General features: G+C 39.4%; 1 protein-coding gene across 2 annotated transcripts in view; it reads right to left on the bottom strand.

The window, feature by feature from the left end:
• Nucleotides 1–25,221, bottom strand: part of SPOCK1 (SPARC (osteonectin), cwcv and kazal like domains proteoglycan 1) — a 267,842-nt gene that overhangs the window by 186,989 nt on the left and 55,632 nt on the right. The gene's annotated exons all lie outside the window — the stretch shown is intronic.

The following is a 25,221-nucleotide window of genomic DNA, read 5'->3' as shown; positions in this document are numbered from 1 at the left end:
TTGGCTGAGTCTCACATCACAGGTTAAATATTTCACTTCCAATTTCAGGAAAAGAAATTCAACTCCTGTCAAACCAGGTCCAATGCAATTCTTGAGGAAATCTAGAGTTCTGCTCTCTTCTCACTAGGTGTGGGGAAAGGCCTTTGGCAAGACCCTTCTCTGCCCCCTTGATGAAGTCTGTTGCCTGCCTGAGGTGGGCACAGCCTGGGACAGCAGGGCAGGGAGCCCAGGGGCTCTCGCACAGAAAGAAGCTCACCAGTGATCTCCTCACCCCAATTAAATTGCAAGACTGGAGCTGCCTTTTCTGTTTTGCATCATAGAACCATTTTTCTAGATTTTACCCTCAGGATATCTAACTTAGGAATCAGTTGAGAACATAAAAAATGAAAAAAATACATATTAAAACAAATACAAATTGCTAGACTTAGGCCTCAGCTCTTCATTGCGTTTTTATTATGTTAGTTTGAGCAGTTAAGAGATTAGAGCAAACACATTTTCACAGAATCACAGAGCTGGAAGGGACTGACAAGGATCATCAAGTTCAACTCTTAAGTGAATGGCCCACATGGGGATCAAAACAGTGACCTTGGCATCACTAGCACATGTTCTAAAATCCATTTTGCCACACCATGCATAATAAATCCTTGTTTCTTAAGAAGACCAAAATGATCTTTTAGCATTCAATATGTGGGTGCCAAATCCAGCCAACTATATTGATGTGTCATCAACAAAGTCAATCAAGAGAATAATCATGTCTTAAACTAAGTATGCAAAGGGCATGTTAAAAACGCTTGTTTAACAGTTCACAAAAAGTTTGCAACAGAAATTTCAAAATTCTCCTTCATCAGAACCCTTCGATTCATCAGAATTCATAGACTGGGTTCTGATTTGCAAAAAAATCAAGCCTTGAAGCAGACCTGGGTCTAATACAAATTCCTGTTAGTCACCTCAGAAAAGCCAGCAAATAGAAATTGTCCCTAAGACCAGGAGAATAATTTGAGACTGCTCTTCTCTCCTATTACCCCTCCTATCATTACAATAACAATACAGTTTAAAAAAAAAAGAAATTAATAGCAAAACCAAACACATTTATCCTCTTTTCCCCTGCCAACTAAGAAAGTAAACAATAGCTTCTTGCTCTCCTGAAGTTTAAGTATTAAAGTTATTCCCACTAATCCTACTGTTTTGTCACTTTGAATTTAGTTATTACCTAAGACTTGATATTTTGGAAGAGTTAATGAAGCATGGATAATTTAACACACAAACATTCTCTACACTTTATTTACTTGTCAAAAAGAAGCTCTTGCAAGATGCTCTTATTTATCAATACAGCCAAACATTAGTTAAATGGCTTCATAAATATTTATATTTGTTGCATTAATTGAGCTTATAACTTATTTGTATGACTCAAGCAGAAATCAGATGCTGACTGAAAACATTCTCCTGATTTTGTACCTTTCAGAGCCAGCTCAGCTCAGTTTGCTCCCCCAAGCCTGGGAGCATCCCTCAGGACTGCAGGAGCCTGCGAGGTGCAGAATCATCAGGGAAGGCTCACAGAGCCCTCCTGAGGAACCTCCTACACCCACCAAGGAGGAACCCCAGGACTCAGAGACCCCTGAGGAAGCAATCTTCACTCCCAGCCAACATGAGTTTAAATTTCTAAGTACGTCCAGGAGGGCCATTTATTAACACTGCTTTGCAGCCCGCTCACTATTTCCCTCCCTCACCTTCCATCTATGAATAAACCCTTCACCCTCATAAGGACCAGCTGGAAAAAGTGGTAATTACCAGCTCATTGCTCTTGTTAAAATTAGCTCCAGGAAGATGCAGCTGCATTTTCTGCCTCTCTACCTTGCAGAGCAGAAGATCATTCCAACACCAAGCAGTGTTAAAGCACCAGCTGCTGCTTGCTAAAGTCAATCCAGCCTGTCATAAATATCTCCCCAAGGCCTATTGCCTGTTTTAAGCAAATAGCTTGTGTCAGCAAATTACACATTATTTATTTATCTATTTATTTTTTTATTTGCTTAAGAGGAAGAGAATGTATTTTACCCACTGAGTACTCGAGTGAACAAAGCTCTCCAATGAGATCTCTATGTTAGAACATCTCTACCCAATTCCATGCTCTCTCTCTCTCCCCCAGGAATCAGAGAACTGCATCCAAACAGGATGCTTTGGCTTAGTGAATCAGTAATGCTGCTGCTGGAGATATTTAGTTTCAAATTTTGTATGAGAAAGCTTTAAGTTTAGGGAGAAACGTCCCAGAAAGGCCAGGAGTAGGAATATCCAGGTTTACTGAAGGATCTCCCAACATTAAGTGGTGGTACTGAGAGAATCCATGGCAGAAGGAAGCAGTGTCACATGTGATGAAAAGTCTGCAATGTCAGGACCTGCCTAGAATGCTAAGTCATGAATAAAAATAGAATTTATTGATAAAAGTATAACCGTTCACATTAGATTCTTATATAATGGCAAGTACATTAACAGTGGTTTATTAATAACAGTATAAAATTCATAAATAAATATTCTAATGAGTCCTCAGATGTGTGTGGCATTGAAAAGATCCTTGACCATATGTTATAATCTCAGATTTCCCATAACACTCAAATTCTCAGACTTTTGCTCAGATACCACTAATGTGCAACATCAACTTCTTCTGTCCATATTAATGGCCCAGAATGTTACTGTGTTTCATATTTTCAAAAATAAAAGTTTTTTGTTTGTTTGTTGGCTTTTTTTTCTGCTCTATTAGGAAAGATTTGCTACTCCTGTTTTGCTAAAAGACTTTTCCAGAAGTTTCCATGAGCAATACTAAGAAAGGTGAAACTTTCAGCATAGACTTTTCCTACCCACACTCACAACCATTCACTGGGGTGGCAACAATTTTAGAAATTAAATTAAAATATTTTGAAAAAAATTCCTTAAATATTCCTTAAATATTCCTTACCACTGAGCCCATATCAGCTACAGTAAGAATTGTCATTCCTTACAACTCAATCACATGGGCTTTTATATAGAAATCTTTCTGCTGCTCTCCTGGGTTTTGCAGTTGGTGGCTTTTGCTTTGGTTTTTTTATTTGGTTGATTTTGGGTGGGTTTTTTTGGGGGGGGAGGTGGGGTTTTTTTAGCTTTTAGGGTGTTTTGTTAAAAACAAATATAGTAAGAATTAAAAATATTTCTTCAAAAAACCCAAACCACTTTTTGTTTATACCAAAGCATGAAGCCAGAGTGTATGTCTACAATGTTGAGGGCAAAAATGCTGATTTTCAAAAACATCCAAGCAGGATGAATGAGGGCCAGCTGTGAGCCACTGTGGCACAGCCCTGTGCCAGCACACATGCCTGACAGAGCTGATGTATTTGGGTGGCTGGGACAATCACACAACTATCTGTGCTGGAAATATCTAAAACTGGGGGACTGGCAGGGAAAAAGTGCCTTGGTTTTGTTATTCTTTGCTGTCCCTTTTGGCAGACTAACTTCAGAACTACAATGGACTTCTGCCTGAACTCCTCCTCTTATTCCATGTGCTAAAGATCCTGTTACCCCTGCTTGAATTAAATAATTCTCCCTAACTTCATAAAGCCTTTCAGAGGTCACAGCAGGTCGTGCTGCAGGCTGCACAGCTCTCACAAGGCCAGCAAGGCCGAACTCCCAAGGGATGGGCTCTGTGATCCCTGCTGGGCTGCCAGAGCTGCCACAGCCCCAAAGCCAGACTGACCCCTGGAACGGGAACCATCAGCTCCCCCTTGCCCCAGCTGAGCAGCACCCACTCAGACAGGAAGAAGCAGAGCCAGAGATAACAAAAATATATCCCCTCTCCTTCCAGGTACAATTCCTCAAAGCAGCATTACTCCTGATCTCTGAAATTCCCAGCTGGACAGCCAGGTTAACTCACTGCCTCTGGTGAGCCTTACAAGGTCCCAACTAATGCACAAAAATAACAGAAGTGCCCGCCATGTGAAATGAAGATTCACAGGTCACAGCCTGGCCTAATGATGCTTTCTCACATGATCATTTGCTTGTTTTCCACTTATCAAAACCACCATGCCTTGATCTCAGTTTATAATTGCAAATACTACTGGGGAACAGCCCCTGCAGGGTCTCTATAGAGAGAATTGTATTGGTAATAAATCATATTCTCAACAGGGGTAATACTGAAAACAAACGTTGAAAAGAGAGCTGCTGAACCCTTTCCACATCTTAATTTTCAGTCAAAAATTCAAATTACGTGTTTAGAAAGCAATTGTTTTTAGGCAGCTTGAAAGCCAAACACATTAACCTGAAGGTTATAAAGCCATTGGCAATGTGGCTTCACTTGCAGTACCCTTGTTGCTTTGACAATATATCTGCAGTAGCTGTTTTTGACACAATCACTGGCTCTTTTTAGCTGATCATTTATGGGGTTGTATCTGGAGAACAACATCCACATAAAAAAATCTAATGCTACCACTGCTTTCACACATGGGAACTGCTTTACAGAGAAAAACAATTTGCATAATGATTAAATACATGGCTAGTTCTTAGTTTATTCCACAAGTTTTCAGAAATTTCTTCTGAGTAATGTAATTTTTTTTTAAATTTACCAAAATGGGAATAATCTCATTATGAAATAAAGTGATAATTCTCCTAATATCAAAGTTATAAAATAGAAGTTATACATAAAATACTGATGTTCCACTTAGATATACAAATCCCAGTGGTCAAAAGATACAAGGCAACAAACAGCAGTTGAATAAAATCAACTTATCTAACTTTGGTATTTAGGAACACAATTTTCTGTAGAGACAATTAAATTAGTTACAATGTCCCAAGTCTTTCAAATACTTATTTAAATGCATAACTAATGATTGGAAAGAGACTGTATGAATTATACTGGATTATGAGCAATGCACTGTCCCTGAGAGCACGCAGGCTTTGTACTTCATCTGTAACTACAAGGAAAATCTAGCTCCAAGTATCGTTGAAGAAACCTTTGCAAAAGGTGAAATCAAACATGCTGCTGTTGAAAAGGACAACTTTGCAGCCCTTTAGTCAGTTTTAGCCAATATCTGAAATTTCTTAGAATTGCATCAGGAAGAAGCAGTCATGGGCAACCAGTCCATGACACAACCAGCTGCTGAGTGTGGGAGAGGATCGTGCACATTTTAGATCAGAAACCCTGTGAGCCACTACAAATGTGCAGTTTCCATTCCACTTTATAACATCATTTTCTTAATTGTCTCTGACATTTTATCCATTCTAAAAAAAAAAAAAAAGAACACTGCATCAAAAATTATTATGCAAAACTGAGGGTGGGTTAATGGGAGCAAACCAGTGAAAAACGTGCAGCAGTTGCTGCAAACAGAAATGTTGCTCCCCTTCTGCTAAAGGCTCCTCACTTTGGTTGTCACCAACTTCAACACCCAGTAGGTTATTTTTGTATCTTGCTCAGTTTATACAAGTCATCATGTGATGGAAGTGAACCAGTTGGGGCTGGTTGATTCAGCCATCAGAGTCACAGAATTATTTGAGTTGGAAGGGACCTTGAAGCTCATCCAGTTCCAAGCCATGATGATATCCCCTACACCAGGTTGCTCAGGGCCCCCCCCATCCAACCTGGCTTTGAACACTTCCAGGGATGGGGCATCCACAAGTGAAGTCCCTTCATTCAGTCCTTCATTATGCTCTTCTGTTACTGATAGACCTGGGTTATCTCTACCCATTTCCTGAAAAATCATTGGAGATACACAAATGTGACTTTTTTAGTGCCAGTTCCTCATTAATTTATTACTCTAATTAAATAAGATTTTTATGAATATTAAGAAATTAATTTTCTGCATCAGTTGTAAAGTAACAATGACAAGTTATCTTTCCTCAGTGACTCCTGCTTGCCATATGGCTGAAGCAATAGTATTTTGTAGAGAAGCAGGCTTTTTTGGAATGGTATTTCAAAGGATTTAGCTCAAGTAATCAATAACAATGACAAAAAAAAAAGTAAGCTAAAAAGGCCAAAGAAACAAAATATTCTGATTCAGGCATGAGATAGCTAAACTACAGTAATGGTTCCAGTGGGATTCAAATGTCAAAGCTGTTGGTGTCCACAGCACAGATTTCCACTACCTTTGAGCCTACTTTATTTTAGCAGAAGAGAGCACCTGACTGCTCAATTTGTGCATAATTTGCTTTTAAGAAGTCCACAGAACACTGTCCAAAGGCAACTTCAGATCCATGCTGAGCATTTTAAGCCACAGAAGTCTTGCATTTGCAATGAAGAAGGTGCTCTAATTTGCACACCTCTCTGCTAGGAGGACTCCTCAGCAGCAAAGGAACTCCAGCATTACTGGATGAAGATTTTATTCCATCTCAGCATCTTCCCCTCAAGGAGGGAGGGAGTCAGTGACCTCTCATACCCTAAGCACTAATTCCAGAACTGCTCACCCCAAAAGTACTGCTGCAAATCCTACACCATAATGTCAGCTGGAAGTCAATAACAAACCCCATTCTGTTAATATACATGGACTCTTTTTCAGCATCATGTCAAACAAAGGAGCAGAAAGGTTCAAAGATAATTCACTGGTGTTACATCTTTTCAGAAACTTTGATCATTTTACTTATGCTTGCACTGGCATTTGGTTCATCACCTAACATTTGTAATTGTGTACATAGGGAATTTCACACAGCAAGCACTCCAGAAACAACATTCAGTATCACTTACTGACACACATTCAGAGCTGTTTTAGAAAAGGTGAAATTATAAATAGGAAATATATATTGTATTAGGCTTCTACAGCTGTGATCACAGTGATAAAGCAATATTCAAGCTAAGTTCAGATAAAACTAAGAAAACTAAGTGACCTTTCATTTCTTCCAGTAGCATGCACTGGGATCAAGGCCACACATCTGAAAGAACTCCTGCAGGAATATATAATGCACTCCTGAGGCTGCCAGAACATGAGCCTCTGCGTCAGTGACAAAAGGTCAGCATGTAGTGTGGCATGGAGTGAACAATGACATGAGAAACAAAGATGTAGCAAAACTTTATTTTCCAGTCTCAGGAACCTTCTAACCAAGTGCCCGTGGCTCAAGAGAATAAAGAGCTCGCAGATCTCAAAATTTTTGAACTGTTCAGCTGTAAATAGAAGCCTGCTCCTGATCTCTAGATATTATAGTTGCTCACTCTTGAAGGGATTAAATCATAAAATGGGTCTAAAGAAAATCAAAACACCATTTTACCAAGAACAGAACCTGAAAAAGCCAGCATTGGCAGACATCTGAAGAGTACAGAAGGTCACAGAGAATTCTTTAAGAAAAAGAGAACATTTGCATTTTGATCAGCTGTAATTTTACACCTGAGGTCTAGTACAACTAGCTATTTAATTCTAACAACTGAGAAAATAGTTCAAACTTGCACTGCAACTAATCTCCAAACCTCAGAGATATAAAATCAAAGGAAATGTGTACTTTAGAGAGCAGCTTCAACTGCAGGATATGGAATTAAAGAAATGTGCTGAGGATCTCTGAAAACATTCACTACAAGATATAAAATAAATTACCTGGCAATTTAGAGAAACTGTGGCTGCCCCATCCTTAGAATTGTTCAATTCCAGGCTGGATGGGGCTTTGAACAACCTGTTCTGGTGGAAGGTGTCCCTGCCCATACCAGGGGCTGGAATGAGATGATCACCAAGGTCTCTTCCAACACAAACCATTCTGTGATAATACAGTGTCCTTAAAATATTAATGGAATTACGATGTTTTAGTAAGGTAGAGAAGATAATTTTTACATTAAAGCTTTAATGGCTATTTGTAGGTTCTCTCAGACAGCTCAAATTAGAAATTACACTTCAAACCCACTAAGGTTCCATACCCCACAAGATTAAATTCATCCCCACAAACATTATGAAACTTCTAATTCATGTATGTTTGGGATTTCTGAGAAACTAAATAACAGCAGCCCTTGCTCCAATGGAGTTTGAACAGATAAATAAAGCACCATTATTTACAGAATAATTTGAAATGTGTTAAATTTGTAGCAAGCTAACCATGAAATGTGAATTATAATCATGTGTTAATAGGGAAACACAACCCAAACTTTTCCAATTGCTATGAAACAAACATCTGGGGACTTGCCTCATTCTAACTGAATTATAGAGAGTCAGGAATGTGACTGCTCAGCTGCAGCAACATTCATTTAGATTATTACCTTGCATGGCATTGTCATTCCTGACACTGTATTTTGGCAGATTCCAAGAAGGCTGTCAAGCCATTTGTCAGCTCAGTCAAACATAATATGAGCTGGAGGAATATTTCAACAGAGTTGAACTCATTTTCACCCAAGTATTTTGAGAAATGTTTCTGAGGGAAACTGCAACCGGAATTCAAGAGAAAAAAAAATCCAGATGAATAAAAAATATCCTAGAGAATTTTAATATTAGCTGGAAGACTGGAAAAATCTGCCCTCTTCTAGATCTCCCAGTCTATCTAGTCCTCAGAAAATTATGGTTTAACCACACTGAGGCTGCCATAGAGGATGTTTAAAGCAAACAGCATGCACTCGTTTTCATGTTAGAATCCTGCAATCAGTTAATAAAATGCAAATTATGGTTTAGTGTATCACTTCTTAACAGAGTATTGAGAACATCTGATGTCTGAAAAGCACTTATGTGACAGAGGAAGGACCAGACCCTCCAGCAGTGGCAATTTGCACAAGCAGGTTTGCAGCTGTATCTCATGGAAGGAAAGCAGATCCACAGAAAATGATCCTACAGTGCAGATTCTGACACCTCCACCAAGGGCAGGGTGCCTGGGGACAGGATTTGCAGAATGGGATAATGCTGAGGATCCAACATCTGCTCTGCTCATTAAGTTCACTCTTAGCACCAGACTAGCTCCAGCCTGATCCCCTGCACTGATCTCTTGGCTGGTAGGTTCACATATCTCCAAACACATCTTGTTTTCTCCTTGCATCAATAAAGAATCCATTTGATGTGCTCTGCAGTGTGCAGTGACTGAAAACAAATGGGAGGTTTGTTTCTGAGGTAGACTGGGATGGAAACTAAAATGCTAATGAAGAAATGCCCTGTGCTCACTGCACACTGCTTCAAGACCTTCAAGGACTAAAATAGATCCTGATTAAATAGAGGATGGCTAAATCTAGATCATGTCAGCTGAACTGCTGTGGGATGAGCAATAATACTGACTGAAGAGAAAGTGAGGGGAAAGTCTGACCCACTGTGAGATGAATCCAGAAGGTGAAGCACAATGCAGCAGCAAAAGGGCAAGCAGGAACCACAAGAGCCATCTGCCAACAGAGCATATTTTGCACTTTTTAATCATTCTTCTCTTTATAGCAGACCCTCTTCTGAGATTCCATCTATAGCTCACCTCTGAGACAGGCTGGAAGATCCTGAAATTTGCTGGGAGGCATCATTATACATGGGCAAATATCCTTTCAAAAATCAAGTGTCATTAATCATGACAAGAGCCATGAAGAGCTTGAAGAAAATGGCCACAATGAATCTCACATCTGCTCAGAAGGATGAATAAACACACATCCCACACCAAGGTCCCTGCAGGAAACAGCCCTGCTTTATTTGGCTGTGTTTTCGCTCAGTAGAATCCCCTCTTCTCTATAAATGGGGTAAAAATATGGAGCCTTGATTTTTGAAAAACCCACACTAAATCCGTATACTTGGAACTTAAAATAACTATATTCAATTTTCTGTGACTCTGTCACTGTAAGGTGTGACCCTGTAGTGTGCTTTCCTGGCTACCACATCTGTGCAATTACACTCTCAATGGCAGCCCTTTGCCTCCACTGACTGGTTTACAGCTTATTGTATCTCGTTCTGTATGCTTAATTTCACATTCCTGCCTCGAAAAAATCATCAACATTTCAAAATAAGGTGGGGAAGCAAAAATTCATTGATCAAAAATTTTCATAATTCTGGATTTTAAGACCTTCCGAGTGCCCCTTCAGATGTACAGCTTTTTTCCTACAGGTTTGCACTGACATTAAAGAGAAGTGCACAATTACCTGTACATCTTTTATTTCTTTATGCAAGGTTCAGTGGTTCTGTGGTTTACAAACACTGCAAAGATTTTTCTGTGACTGCTGACAACTCCAGCAACAAAAGGACTGTTTACTGAAGATTGTTAGCTGCTTTTGTTCTGAGCTTATTGCTTCAACTTAAGCATGCAACTACCTAAAAGATTTCTTATTACTTGCATTTCTTTACCTTGGCTCAGATTTTCTTAGTTTTCTATTCAATCAGGCTAAACCTCCTTTGCTCTCACTGATCTGTTAAATTTCTCCTAACTTCATACTGGCTTTCAGCCATCCATGTTAACATTTCTTTGAAAAAGACAGTTTACAGTTAACCCTGTTCTGTCTCATTCCTTTTTTCATTCAAGCATCTTTAACTCGTTCTTCAAGCTATGCACCCAATTCTATATTTCCTCTTATTATGAGCTTAGCCTGGCTGTTTGACTTTCTGCAATCCACACCTCCAATGTATTCTCACTATCTTTCATTCTGGCAATACTTTATGTCAGAAAAGCAACTCCTATTCTGCCTTCTATTTCACTTCTGGCTGTCATCGAGATACCATGATTTTTCACCATTTGTCCCAATGCATTTGATGGATTGTCACTAGAGTTTCTCTCTCCTAAATGTCCTTGATATCTTTAATTACCTATTTCTCTCTGTTTACTTTGCACTCACTGGGACAGATTATATAAATCAGGAGTACGTGAACTGAAATTAACAGATTTGTACAGATGTAAAAGTGACAGAAATGAGAACAGAATACTGACTAAAGAAATAACACCTAATTTCTTTCTATATATATATATCTAATGGAAAATCATGGCTGAGAATTTACAACACTTCTTCCTATGCTTAGCATAACAAATTCCTTTCTGTCATCTGCAGCAACAGCACTGGCAAAACCAGCAATTCATGACTTACTGATGCTGTAGAGTAAAAAAAAGTTACATGTCTATTTCTTATCTGCCTTTATAATAAAAGAAAATTTGAACAAATTTCCTGAAAATTTATTATTTAGGGAGTGCTCACACAAACTTGCCTTTCTTCACCATCCTGCCACTTGCAGATTCTGATGGTGTTCTGATGAACACTGCTTATTTGTACCTGTAGTACTGATCAACTAGACAATGGATTGCTTCCTACTTTGAATTTCAAAGGCAGACAACATCAGTTTCTAGAGAAAGCCAAACTAGATTGCAGTTTATTTGTTTGCAGTTTTAATCACCCAGTGGTTCTGTGAAAACTGAGCCTAAGAATTTATCCCTAGAAAGCTGGACACAATACATCCCCTGGACCTACCTCAACAACTTACTGTCAGTAAGCTCAAAACATAATAACCTTCTCAATTTATTACAATTCCAGCATTTCCACACTGATTATACCTGAATCTACGTTCAGTCCATTCTAACCAGGCAATAACATTGTCTATTTTTCACTTAATGGATTAAAATTCCACTTCACTAAGAAGAAACCCTCCAAGTGCTTCTAATCCACCATCAGTGATTAAAACACTCAGGTTCCTCTTTGATGGTGAAGATTGCAAAGGTGCTTTGCAGAAGTCAGTTCAAATGTGGACACACACACAGCTCTGCCCCAGGGCACATCTCCAGGCCTCCTGGGCAGCTTGGGCTGGGCTCTGCTGGCCCCAAGGGCAGGTGAAGTGGGGGCATTGAGGAATGCAATGAAGGATAAAAGTCTCTGATCACTTGCCCAAGTTTTTTTGGCTACATGGTTTTATGGGCTGCTCACACAACTCTGATCTAGAGACTTATTTTCCACAGACAGCATGGTGAGATTCAAAGGCAGCTTGGCCACAGTTAAAATTGATAATTTTCCCAAAAAGGCAGCAGCTGGCCTTTGTTCATTCTCAAACTCATCGACATGGGCTGTGCTCTGTGTGCCCCTCCCCTGTCTGATTTGCTTGACTGTTCTCCACACATGGCTGACCAGACCATTCTCTTTACCACACCAACAGCTTTTTGCACTTTCAGTCACTTTCTCAGCTCTCTCCTCGAGCAGTTAAAATATCTCCTCCTTTCCCACTCTTGCATTAGGAAACAGTCCTTCAGGAGCAGCTAATCCACTCCAAAAGCGACCTAGTCAAGTTTTAGCAGCTGACTATCAAATCCAAATGCTGATAAATCATAACACCCCAAAATACCCTTCAAATAACAGAGATGAGCCTTGGTTTTTTTTCAATATAGCTCTTAAAATGTCAAAACTTGCTTGGTTCTTTGGAGTGCAGTGCTCTGAGCCACCTCTGAGCACTGAGCTGCTACAGGTATTGCAGCAGTTCAGCAGATTGATAGCTGAAATATTTGCTTTATTTATATACATGATATATATTCTCCTGGCTGTCATGGAGTATGCTTAGCTCTTCTGGAATGCATACCAAAATAAAAAAATCCTGAGAGGGAAGATGGATAGAGAAGGGCTGGATGTACAACCAACAGAAAAATCCTTCCAAAGCAAGAATCATGTTATACTTGCTGCCTTATCTATCAGTGTTATTTATTTTAGCTCATCACTCAAAATAAAGTAATTTCAGAGAGAATCTGGGGGATGTTCTGGGGACCTCTCATCTCCTGTGTCAAATTCATATAAACACACAAAATACCCAATTCTACTTAAAACCATCTTCTTCCATTTGAAGTGTGATGACCTACACTTTTGTATGCTAAACAAGCTCTTAACATTGCTTGTTTACTGCAATATTCCCTTTAGCAACTGGACCTGTGGTGTGACATGATGATTGATTCTGCTCTTGAAAGTGATTTACAGATGAAAAAAATGTATTTTATGTTCAACTGTATTCTAGATTGAGTTGCTGTGATGTAAAGAAGTCTGATTAGGTGAGGTAGAGTCTGCAAATTTTTAATGTGTACTTATTTTTTTGCAATAAGCAATTTTTGCCTTAAAGAACAATCAAAAATTACACAGTACAATTCCTTTCACTCTAAAACATCCAAGAGTTTTAACATGTGTGTTTGCTGGTAGTGGTTACTCCCATAAAATGCCTCTGACTGCTCAAGTTCCAAAGAGACTTCTCATTGCAGGGCATTTCCAAGCCTACAGAAAGCCACAGTGCAGCCTCTCCATCCCATCAGACCCTCCACGGGGATGGGGCTGATTGTCTGCTCCCCTGCTGCTGCAGGAAAGTGCTGCAGAGTGGCTGATGGATCTGTACAGGGTGGGAATGGAGACAGCCTCTGCAGCCATCCATAAACTCCACTCATTTCAACTGCTTGCTGTCTGCTACTGAGAGGAACACTGGGAAAAGGGAAGGAAAAAAGGCTTTTTATGTTTATTTTTTTAAACATACTAATTTCCCTTTATCATCTGGTATGGCAATGTGAATAACTGGATCCTAACACAACCCTGAGTATCATATCTGATAATAACCAAGACATCTATTTCCCCAAAAAAAATTATGTGACAGCATCATGCTCCCTTTCCTCTGGAGCATCCACTCTTGATCAACAAACATCAGGGATAATTTCTGATGATGACTAGCCTATCGTAGGCAAGAAAAGGAATTTGTTTAAAATAAATAAACCAGGACAGAACAGTGAATATATTGCACTGCAGTGCTCAAGAAGCAGCTAAATATTCGTGCAGAACAGATTTGCTGAAATTCTGACATGCAGATGAGGAGAGGTGACTAAACCTTGAAAGCAGATGAATTGAGGCTGGTTTTATGCACTGACTCTGAGATGTCTGAGTTCACCATGAAGCAGTGCAAAGATATTTTTCAGGAACAAATTTTTTCCTTTAGAAAAAATGTGAAAAAAAAAAAAAGAAAAAACAGGCAAGCAGATTATATTTCCCAGGTATGTACCTTTGATATGTTCTGCATTTGTTCTAGATTTGTTGTTTGAAACATTATATTTATTGTTTGAGTAAAACTAGACATGTAAAATGGAGCAGATAACCACCCCCACAGACCCAGATTTTTTTGGGGGGGGAAAAAAAAGGATAACAAAAGGCCATCTTTTGATAAAGTGAAAATGCAGCTATAACATGTATTGGTCAAGGAAAACATCTTTCTTTTGTGGAAAAGATTTGAGAGAAACCAAGCCCTCACCTGCACGCAACACTGGCAGTTTGGGCTGGCACAGCCTGTGGCACAGGCAGGGCATTTTGGAGCAGGCAGCACAATCAGCATTGATGGGGGAGCCCTCTGGAGCAAGGACATGAGCACAGCTCAGGGCTCTGGAGAGTCACTGCTCTGCTACAGCCTGGGCCTGAATGCATGAGCAAGTGAGCTGTTTGCAAAAAGCTTTTCCAAATGGCTCCTCCATTCTCTTTGAAATGGTTTTCAAGCTGAGTCCACTTCACTTCTCCTCGTTATTTGAGTTCTGTTATGATTCACACACAGCTTTATTTTGCTTTCAGACTCATGCCTGATTCAAGTTGGGCATGGGGAGTGGGATCATTGCTAACAGAGGAAGATCACATTCCAAGGGCAGTGACTAACATATAATTTAAACGATTCCAACAAAACTGCACAAATAACAACTACCTGGATAACCTAATATACCTTGGCTTGAGACACAAAACTTTGCTATTTTGAGAAAAGACTTATAAAAGCACCTTTGCAGCTCTCTGTCAATTGAATTGAAGTCCTGCCTGCATACAACAACTAATTGTTCTGGAAAACCTGTTGTCCTCTTATTGCAAAGCTCCCATACCTTCTCAGCAACTTCTCATGGGCATCTCCTTGCAGCACTGACTACTTCTTCCTCACAGCACAGCCAACAAACTCCAACAACTCTCTCCTCACCCAGCTAACCCACTCTTTTGTAGCCCTCATCCTCACTGGACACAGCTGTGGCCTGTTAAGGGCAGGCCTGTTCCTAATCTTTGGTGATTAGTACAGCTGCAACTCCTCAGGTGTGAGATTACCTTCTGCACTATCTTCATTTTCTTACATTCTATCCCCCTACAAGAACCCACCCAGCTGTTCTTACTAGAATTACCTACCTCAGAAGTTTTGTGATGTTCTTACAGAACAGCAGCTTCCCCTATAGACAATCACTTTGTAGAAGAAAGAAAAGCCCCTATAGGAGCAGAAGTCAGTCTGCTGTGGAAGCACTGCCACACAGGCACAAGAACACTCCCAGTTCTCCCAGGACAGGACACGTCCCAGCTATGTCCTGAAGTGAAGCCCATAGTCAAGAAGTCAAAAGTTAATTCTGCTTCAAAATCTAGGCTATCTAAGCAAATTCTTATGTAAACTGTTGCCACAACACAGCAGGAGAGAAGCATGATGAATTAAAGTATGGAGAAAACAGCATCTTCATCCCAATAACCACCGAATTAATTCTCAGGATTTACTCTTAATCAGTAACATTAAGTTGTATACACCCAAAGAAACACACCCAGAAAAGGTTTTTCAATCACACTTGTGCTGTCTGGGTAGTAACTGCAGGGTAGTAACATCCCCAAAAGTAGAATTTGATCCATTTTTCTAGATAATAGTTGTTTTTAGATCAAATACAAATTGCAGAGGCTTAGCCTTTCCATTATGTAATTTAATTGTCATCCTCTCCCTTCTCTACACAGAAAAAAGATAAATGCCTTTTTGACTTCCAAATTCGTACCCTTGAGACAGACAAAGCGTGGATGAACATATTAAACACTAGAGCTGTTGTGTCCTGGTGAGAATGAGGGGATCATTTTCTTTGCATCTTCTGACCTGCTATAGGAATCTATAGCACATTAATCATTCCTAAACTCAATCTCAGTGTGAGGTGGGAGCAGGGTAATTTACTGTGTCTGCACCAGATTTTTCTTTCATCAGACTTTTATACAGCTCAGTGGAAGAAACTAATACTTAAAACCTTAACAGGAATGTATTTCTGGTGAGGAAATGTTACTGTTACCCAAATGTAGAAATGAATAATTAAGTCTCTCTTAAGTAAGCATCCACTGTATAATAATTCCTAAACTCATTCATGCCATAAATTGAACTAATTAAATTAGAGATGTTTCTTCCCCAATATACAACAGATATGTAAGCACTGAGACAGCAGAATGATGCTCATAATATCAATACCTCCATAGATTAGCCAAAACTGACAGCCTAACGCCTGGAGAACTTCAGAGGTGAAATGGATCAACCATATGCTGTAACTTTTGGAATAAATCCTCCATCTTCTTTATTCATGAGGCTTTGTGCTTCTAAAAGCTGTATGCTAGAGCCTTGCTGCTGTATTCTGCTTGCTCCCTTCAGACCTGGGGGTCCTGTCTAAGACAGAAGGAATGGGGCTGAGGACACTGCAAGACAACACTGCATTGGGAAGGATGGCAATACTTCCTTACTGGAGGAACATCTTTTCACAGCTGCCTGAACCTGACATAGGCTGGAAAAGACCAGCCCCACCCTCTCTGTCATTATTTTTCCCTGTACCAGTTCTACACTGTCTCAGGACAACAACTGACACAACTGAGTACTCCTGCATAAGGAACTGCACTGATTAAAATTTTGTGGGATAACTCTGCTCCCTGCCCCCTATTTCTATGCATCAACTGGATCTCCTTTGAGGATGCTGAGAATCACTCAAGCCCAGGTGGCACTGAGCAGTACTCAGCTACTCTCAGTACTTTTCAAGGCACAGAGATATTTCAGTAATTTGCTACAAGGATACACCCAAGGAGTGATCTCAGAGCCCTCTGCAAAACCTCTGAGCAAGAAGGACAAAGAGAAGAACCCAGCTCTCACTCCATCTAAGAGGACTGAAATAACAGCAGTGTTTTCTTTGCTTAACTATGTTTTGGCTTACAATTAATAAAAACTACTGTATAGAAAATTGCACCCAGCACAATACTTCTATACACTTAAAGGACCAAACTCATCAGAACAGTCTGGCTGTTCAAACTGTACAAAGCATCTGTAAACTACAGTTCCTGGCCAGAAGACATTGAGGAAAGTGATCCTCTACACATTAGATTTCTCTCTAATTCTAATTCTCCTTAAGATATCATGAATTCAAACTGCCCAGAATTTACATATGTATTATGACTGTTCTCTGCACATTGGATTCTACTCATGCCTCAGTGCTGCAGGGAACACACTGGAGCGACCATGCAGACTCTGCAAAGTGCTCCTGAACAGGGATCCTCATGTTCTCACTCTGTTTGGCTATTGAGCAGTAGCTATCAGCATCTATTGGAATATCCTTATACTCATGGCAGAAGGGGACACCGTATCATGGTTCTGCCTTTAAAGCTACGTGATGTACAGAAATTAACAGAGATGTGGCATTCCTTGAGTCCCTGCCACTTGTCATATTCACAACTTTTTATTTTGCTTAGTGTTTATAAGGGATTGTTAGTGCTTGCTGAGAGAGGGTGTGCAACGATGCTGTAAAGAGCCAAGTCCTCATTAGACTCCTAAAATTATTGAAGATTCCAGCCAGGAACACTGGAAAGGGATATCACGAGTGCCTATTCTTATCTTCTCTTCCCTGAAGCCATAAGGACAATTTTTATGCCAAGATTCAAAGTTAGATATGTTCCTGTCCAAAAAAACCCAAAACAAAAAACACTTGAAGTATTTCCAAGGGAGGGTTTTTGCAAATTTCACCTTCTCCTACAAATCAAACCCAGATATCTGGGGGTGGGAGAAAGGTTGGGCAGAGACCAAGCATAAAAGCAATGCAGTTTGATTTAACTGTCAGAAAGCTCTGAAGGTAGAGGAGTGGGCTGAACTGGAAAGATTACAGCTTCAGCTCCAGATACCCTCCTTGATATACACAATCCATTTATTTCTCCTAATTCAGCCTTTCCATAAACAGTCAGGACGACTACTTCTGTACTTATATTAATGTTGTCATTGATACCTTTTCAACCCAGGAGGTACCAGTGAGTATTAGCATTAAGACATCAATATTCCATCACTGACACTGGCACAAATTCAGAAAAGGAACAACACTGAACTTCTAAAACACCATGGAAATAACCAGACTTTCTAACTGTGTCCATACTCATTGCACACACCTTGGAGTGTAACAGACTCACACGACTTAATCATCAGCTCTAAACACTTTTTTCTACTGCTGCTTCCCCACTTTAGCAATTTTCTGTTATTTAAAATGCAGAATGCAAGTGAAATAAATGCATGCATGAGCAAAAAAACCACAATGCCTCTTCCAGCCATCAATACACACTGGCAAACACACAACTGCAATAATGGGCCCATTGTATATTCCTAATGTTTCTCATTAATCAAATCTTGTTTGTATTAGAAGAAGGAAATAACTGTATCCAAATTAACTTGCCAATATGATAGCCATTAATAACACCAGAGTGAAGACTCATGGAATGCAATTATGGTAGCAAAGTAATAGTGGTACAAACATAAAACATGATATAGTTGATACAAAGAATGAAACAATATGCATTGTCAGCTGCATACATAAAGGTGCTTTTGCATGTTCTCATTCCTCTAATTGCTTGGAACTGAAGCCATTCTCCGTCCACTCAACAGCCCAGACAGCTGTAAGATACCATTTGCAGAAAGTGGCTGCTTCTGGAGGTCATTCTGCAGGATGCAGAGAAGACAGCAAACGTGTGGGTAACAAAGGTTCTTGGGCTGTGGCAGAACTTCATTGCCATAAACTAACAAAGAAGGAAGAACAACTTGTAGGTAGGGCCATTATTTCTGGGGAAACACCAGGAAGGACTTGAAAACCTTAGTTTTAGTCACAGCCTGAGATAGGTGGACTGAAGATAGCATCACCATCCTGTGATCTGAGCTCCAGAGACTTCATGCAGAGTGGAGGTGGGACTGCAGATTTCCCATTCTACAACACTTCAACATGGAACAGAATCAGGGAATCAAAGCTCTCTAAAATCATAAAGTCCAACTGTTAACCCAGCCCTGACAAGGCCACCACTAAACCATGTCCCCAGGAGTCACATCTACACAGTGTCCTGGGAAACTTGTTCCAATGTTTGACAGTCCTTTCAGTGAAGACTTCTCACTGATAAACAATCTAAACTTCCCTCATTTTTCATAGCTACACTAAGTTTTTAGTATATTTTCTTAAGGATATGGTGTTTAAATATTCTTTCTGTGATGGGGTTTGTGCACAAGCCGCCAAGCTCTGAATACACAGACTGATTTTAAATCAATGTGGTGAAAGAGCAGGGGGCTTCACATGTAACTATATCCCAACAGGAGAAATGGATGAGAAGAGAGCTTTTCCAACTGTCTCTGCTAGAATATTGAGGCTGTGGTAAGAACACATGTATTATTCATGTGCCTGATGCTCTATGAAAGCTGGAAAAGCTTTCACGTGGCACAAATCTGTAGGAAACCAAGCCTCGTTAATTTGCTGCTCAGTGAATATTTACTTATTCCAACCTAGCTATCAGTGCAGACACTGTAGACTTATCTGTTTTCTTCAATTCCAAACCTGTGAGTCTAAGGTTTTGGCATTTGGCCCACAGCTGACAAGGGATGCAAGCAAGATGAACAAGCCTGATAGAATTGTAGGACTTTTTATCACTCTGTGACCAATTAGTTCACTTGACACAGTTAAAAAAATGACAAGAAAGTAGCAAGCTTCTAGAAAGCCCAAATATCTTAAAAATACTTAAAATTTTCCCAAGTATTTTAGGATTTAATTCTAACTACTCACATGGCCCTCAATGGAGTTACTGCAGTGTTTTTGTTACACTTCAGGAAGAAGATCATTTACTCTGTAGATATTGTCTGAAGAAAACATGATTATCACAGCTGGGAAAAAGCCAAGCTAAGTGTCCTGTGCTACCCTGACACATGGTAATCAGTGTCTCACACCCCTGTGAAGGAGTATTCCACAGGTCAATACTCCAAACACTCAGGCAGGGAAGAATCTTGACCAAGTGATGCTAAGATTTCTCTGAAGGCAAAGGTTCTCACTTGACAGGCCTGTTATGTGTGTGTGTTTCTCATTCATGCTGCCACAGTGCCAAGTGAGGAATGGCTGTGATGACACAGAAATACTGCATCAGTCCTAGACACTGCCACTGAGCTGCTGCAGGTACTGACAGCAGCACAGATCAGCAGTGTCAAACCTGCTCTGAAAAATTATTTCATTATAGGAATGGAAGATGTGATTTAAAAATTGTCTTACTTGGGTCTATGAATGGAATTCTTGCTATCGATCAGTCAATAAGCTGTGGTGTTTAGGAATTCTTGAAGACAGAAGAAACTATAAACATGATATTTTGGGATTTTAGGGTTTTTTTTAAATAATACAAAATTAAAAAAGGAGACAACTTTTCAAAGCAGCCACTAAGAGATGGATTTTCCCACATTTCCACATCCCAGAACGACTCAAAAAGCAAAACACAATTAACCCTAAGCAAAATTCCAGTTAAAAAAATCAAACCAAAATAAGCCCCAGACTACATCATTATATTTATGCCAGTACCTAAGATTAGAGGAGGCTTGAGCTTTTCTGGAAGGTTGGTGCAGCAAAGATAAGGGGTCAGTATACAAGAGCAGCTGTATTCCCACTGAGAGTTAAAGGAGCTCTCTGACCAGCTGCAGATCCCTGCTTTGCCTTGGAATTGTTTCTTTTCCTGTTGAAAATTTTCCATTTTGCATAAGATACTTAAATATTGATTAATCCAAAAGGCCAGGCAGATGCTTTTTTTGCCAGGTAGACAGATAAGTTGGCAGACAGCCCAAATGGACTGTAACATGGGCATTCATTAATATTTACACATTTCTGTTGGAAGTTTAAGAGTGTTAACCAAGGAGTCAGAGAGCACACAGCACAAAACACATCACAAGACATCTCCTCACCATCTGGGGATATGAAGGTTAAATGTCCAGAGCTAGGTGAAAGATTTTAGCAGGGCACAGCAAATCTTTGCCTAAGTGCATTCTCTGCTTTTAAACACTAGCCCAGAAAATATTTGATTTCTCATTAAATAGTCTGGTCTTTACTGGAAGATATGGAAACATTGCTACATAAAATATTTGCCCAAAACACAGTGCAGAAACACACAGTTCTATGATTAGCAGGGCAGAGAAATCACCCTGCTGAACAGTTTGCTGTTCATCTGTGCAGCTCATAGACAATGGGGGTAAAAATGTGATGGAACAGAAAAACAGTACTTAATACACAGTATCAGATAATAGTCACACAATCTATATTTCAGAATAGGCTATTTCTGTCTTAAAAATTGATTTATTTCTTCCACCATACCTTGCAATACAGGTACCCATAGATGACATCTAATCAAAATTAATAGGGTCATCCAGAGTTTTAGGTAATAGAGGAACAGGAAGAACTGCTTCTAGTTATTGTTATCCTGGTTAATACAATTTAATATATTAATGTGCTAAATGTATTAATGATAAATGTAATACATAACTAATGTATTAAGGGATGTGCTAAAGTTAATATTTTATTGTGTTAGACCCTGTGCATTTATAAAACTCTTCATCTCTGTGAACAGAGCCCACACTGACAACCCACAAGTACAGTGAATATAGAAATAGCTCTGAGACTCTTTCACAGCTTTTAAGTTAGTAGTTGAAATGCTAAATCAAAGGGTCAAAAAATATTGAAAACCTCAATGAAATCTTTTTCTTCAGTAATGAGGATATTCCTCCCAAGAGACTGTAACAAAGGACTGGTTAAAGAAATTTGAAGTTTCAGTTTTATTTGTCTTGGCCACTACATCCTTACCTTCAATTTATGAGTAGCTACTGGTTTCAAGAGAACCCATCTCTCTCACTCAGCTCCTGCTGTTCTGGGATGAAAATGGGAGACTAGAGCAGAAGAAAGTTTTCCTCACATTTTTAGACGAATAAATAAATAAAAACCGCTTCAAAATCTGAGTTTGGATATTAGAATTGAAGCACTTAGCTACTCATGTGACATGATACATTTGAAGTTGCACATCTTGCTATTTCATTGTGGGGAATCTTCTGATCAAAAAACCTCAGTGCACAGTCTTGAGTCCTAGATGTACCATGAAAGAGTTAATGCCAATGCTGTCTGCAATACCCCAAACGAAGGCTTCCTGTAAATTTCACTCTCTGCTGTGCCCTCACACAAAACAAACAAAACCTGTTTTGAGTCAGGGAGTCTCCCTGCGCAGAGCATCCCACCTTCCTTGTTTGGGTCAGGGGCACAGAGCCCTGCCCTGGTGGGCTGAAACATCTTCAGGATGATATTTGCTTCAGGATGTGTAAGTGTGCCCATTACACCCCTAAATCCTAATCTTTTCCCAAAGCCCTGAGCACAGGGACAGGGACGCTCTAGGATGTGTCACATCAGTGTCACACAGACACAAATGGTGATTTCCCACCCCACACCCAGCCCTGGGGACGTGGGCAGGAGCTCTCCTGGGCACATTCACTGCCTTTCCCTGGTCATCTTTCTAAAAAATATGCTCATCTTCTCCTACAGAGGCTGGGATTTATGGCCTCTCCTGCCCACTATTTTTGCTTCAATCAATTCTGAATTATACAGCAAGAGAGCTCCAAGAGAAGAACAACTCTCAACAACAACCAGACAGTAAATACAGGGATGGCTTTGAGCCCCTTTTAGGTCAGCACAGGAAGGAATGTTTCATCCTTATCCCAGATTCAAACCCTCAAGAATTCAAACATGAATATAGAGCACCTTATCCAATTCTGTTCTACATCTCCTTTTCAAGAGCTTTAAAATTAATTGCAAATTTAAGTTATTTTAAAGAATGACCTTAAATCCTGTGAAATGGGATTAAAGGGTGGAACAGAATTTTCCCCATCAGGAATTACACATGGGGATCTCTGACCCTCTCTGCTGCTGATTACAGTGGATTTGCCTCATGTCCTTCCCAAACTCCAGCCTTTTAGTTGTCTCTTGGGAGCTGTAGACTGAGGATATCCCACAGTGCATTTATTTCCCATGTTAGATCTCCTCTTGGACAAAATTTGAAGATCAGCTTCAACACAGCATCATTCCAAGAGCCCAGCTTCTAACATTTCTATGTTAAAGGTTCTGGCACATTAAATGGAATTCCCCAAGACAAAATCCTAATGAATTTTATTTAAATTATTATTTTAAAAATTTCCAATAGGAAAAATGTAAAATGAAAAGCCTTGAACTGAATTCTGAAAGTCCCCTCTATAAAGTGTTTCCTACATTCCCTGGGGGTAAAATGTCCTGCACAGGAAACAATTATTAGAGAAAGTAACCTGCCTCACCAGATCCTCCCATAGACTTTCACCCTGTATTTTAAATTCTCCAAGGCTTTTACTTTGGAAAATTATTTTACAGCCCAAAGAACAATCCTTCTGGCTTGAAGTCCACTCTTATTGATACACCCCTTTTCTCGCAGAAAATGAAATCCAATCCGGTATATGACTTTGTTTAAATGAACAGAGATTTCACACGGATGATTTATCATCCTTCAGCAGAAGGCAGCACCAATCTTATCAGCATACTTTGGGTGTCAAGAGTTCAATTATAACAGTTTGTAGCTGGCTGTCTTATTGAAGCCATGGGACCTGAGGTCAGCATTGATTGTATATTTTATTGATGGGGATCTTTCCTTGACAGTTGTTTAGAGAAACACGAAAATACGAAACACAGCTTTGAGAATAACCTCTAAAAATGCTGCAAAATGAGCAATTACTTATCATACCTCATCCCCTCTAAGGATGCTTTTGGGACTTGGAATCTTTCCCAAAAACAGTGTCTGCTGATCGAATTCCACATTAATGCCAGCTAAGGTGTAGGGATTGTACATCCTTTGCTATCTTAAAGCTTCCCAACATTAAAAGTTTCAAATGGTTGTCCACAGATTCCAGTACTGGAAGGATTGCTTTAAAATTGTGCTGCTTCAATACTAACAGCAGAGCAAAATTAATTATAGTTTTCCTGACTCTGTCTGATGTGTTTCTTACATATAAGGAATAAAAATATGTTCAGAGTTCTTGTGAATTTCAAGGTCAGCGATCTATTCAGAAGCTTCAGAGTGACAATGCAGCACATTACAAATGCCCTGTGCTTCTAAAGCAACTCTAGATCTAAGGAAAACCTCAAAATTTAATTCACACATGAAGAAAAAAAAAAGGTCCTATCAAAATAAAAAGTTCATTTTATGGTCTAAGAAATCATTTTATAAAAAGAAATATTTTTACTCAGACATCTCCTGAAAAACATGGAACAACTCATTTAGTGGAAGGTGTCACAACCCATGGCAGGGGCTTGGAACTAGATGAGCTTTAAGGTCCCTTTCAGCCCAAACCATTCCATGATTCTATGATTTGAGCAAAGCCATAGCTTTATTAGACACCCATTTTTAAAATTTGTTTTTATCTTGATTTACAGGAAGTCAAGATTTCAGTGCAAATAACTATGCAAGAAACCTTCCAATGTATTATGACCCCATAATTTATGGAAAACAAAATAACCTCAAAATATTTTTTCTTGAAATGAACTGCTTTCTTGAAAACAGTTTTCAGAAACAAGGTGCTGTTCTCAGTGCTTTCTGATCACTCTTTCTTCCCAAAACATTTTCTCTGAATCAAGTCAGATATTCTTAATGACAAAAATGAAAAATCAGATGCCTGCCTGAAACATCACCTGGAGAGAACAATTCTCCTCATATTAAATATACTGCAGTAAATATACAACAGGCTATCAATGCTCCCAAGATAAAGGCAAGCATTCCAACCCCAAAAAGTCTTCATTTTACCAATTAAAAAATAATAGTAAATGGAGGCCTATTCCACCACAGGCACAGTAGTAGGGAGATATGGAATAACCACGTGGATATATGGTTATTTGGATATATAACTGCATTATGGATACAAGAAGGTTTTCAGGGAATGGTTAGATACATCCTGTTCCAGTTTGCATAGTGAAAGAACACATTCTCAGCTAAAGGGATTACACTGGAGTGAAAGCACAATCATAACCCTTAACCCCAGTGTTTGAGTTTTTCTGGTGGAATTTTTCTTTTTTAATGGATGTTTGGAAACAAAAATATCTTTAGCTTAAATGATTTGGGTGGATAATTAATTGTCTGTTGCTCCCACAAAGTGAGAATGCATCAACATAGAATATAGACGTATTTTGAAGGACAACAGAGCAAATAATGTTTAAATCTTTCTTGAAAGCAAGTAACTCTGACTTGGCCAATTGATAAGACCAGTGATTTCAATACAATCGAATTGAAATAAAGCAGTTAAG

Source organism: Camarhynchus parvulus, chromosome 13 (assembly GCF_901933205.1).
Source record: "Camarhynchus parvulus chromosome 13, STF_HiC, whole genome shotgun sequence".
In the NCBI taxonomy this organism is placed as follows: Eukaryota; Metazoa; Chordata; class Aves; order Passeriformes; family Thraupidae; genus Camarhynchus; species Camarhynchus parvulus.
This window is presented reverse-complemented; position numbering and strand designations above follow the sequence as displayed.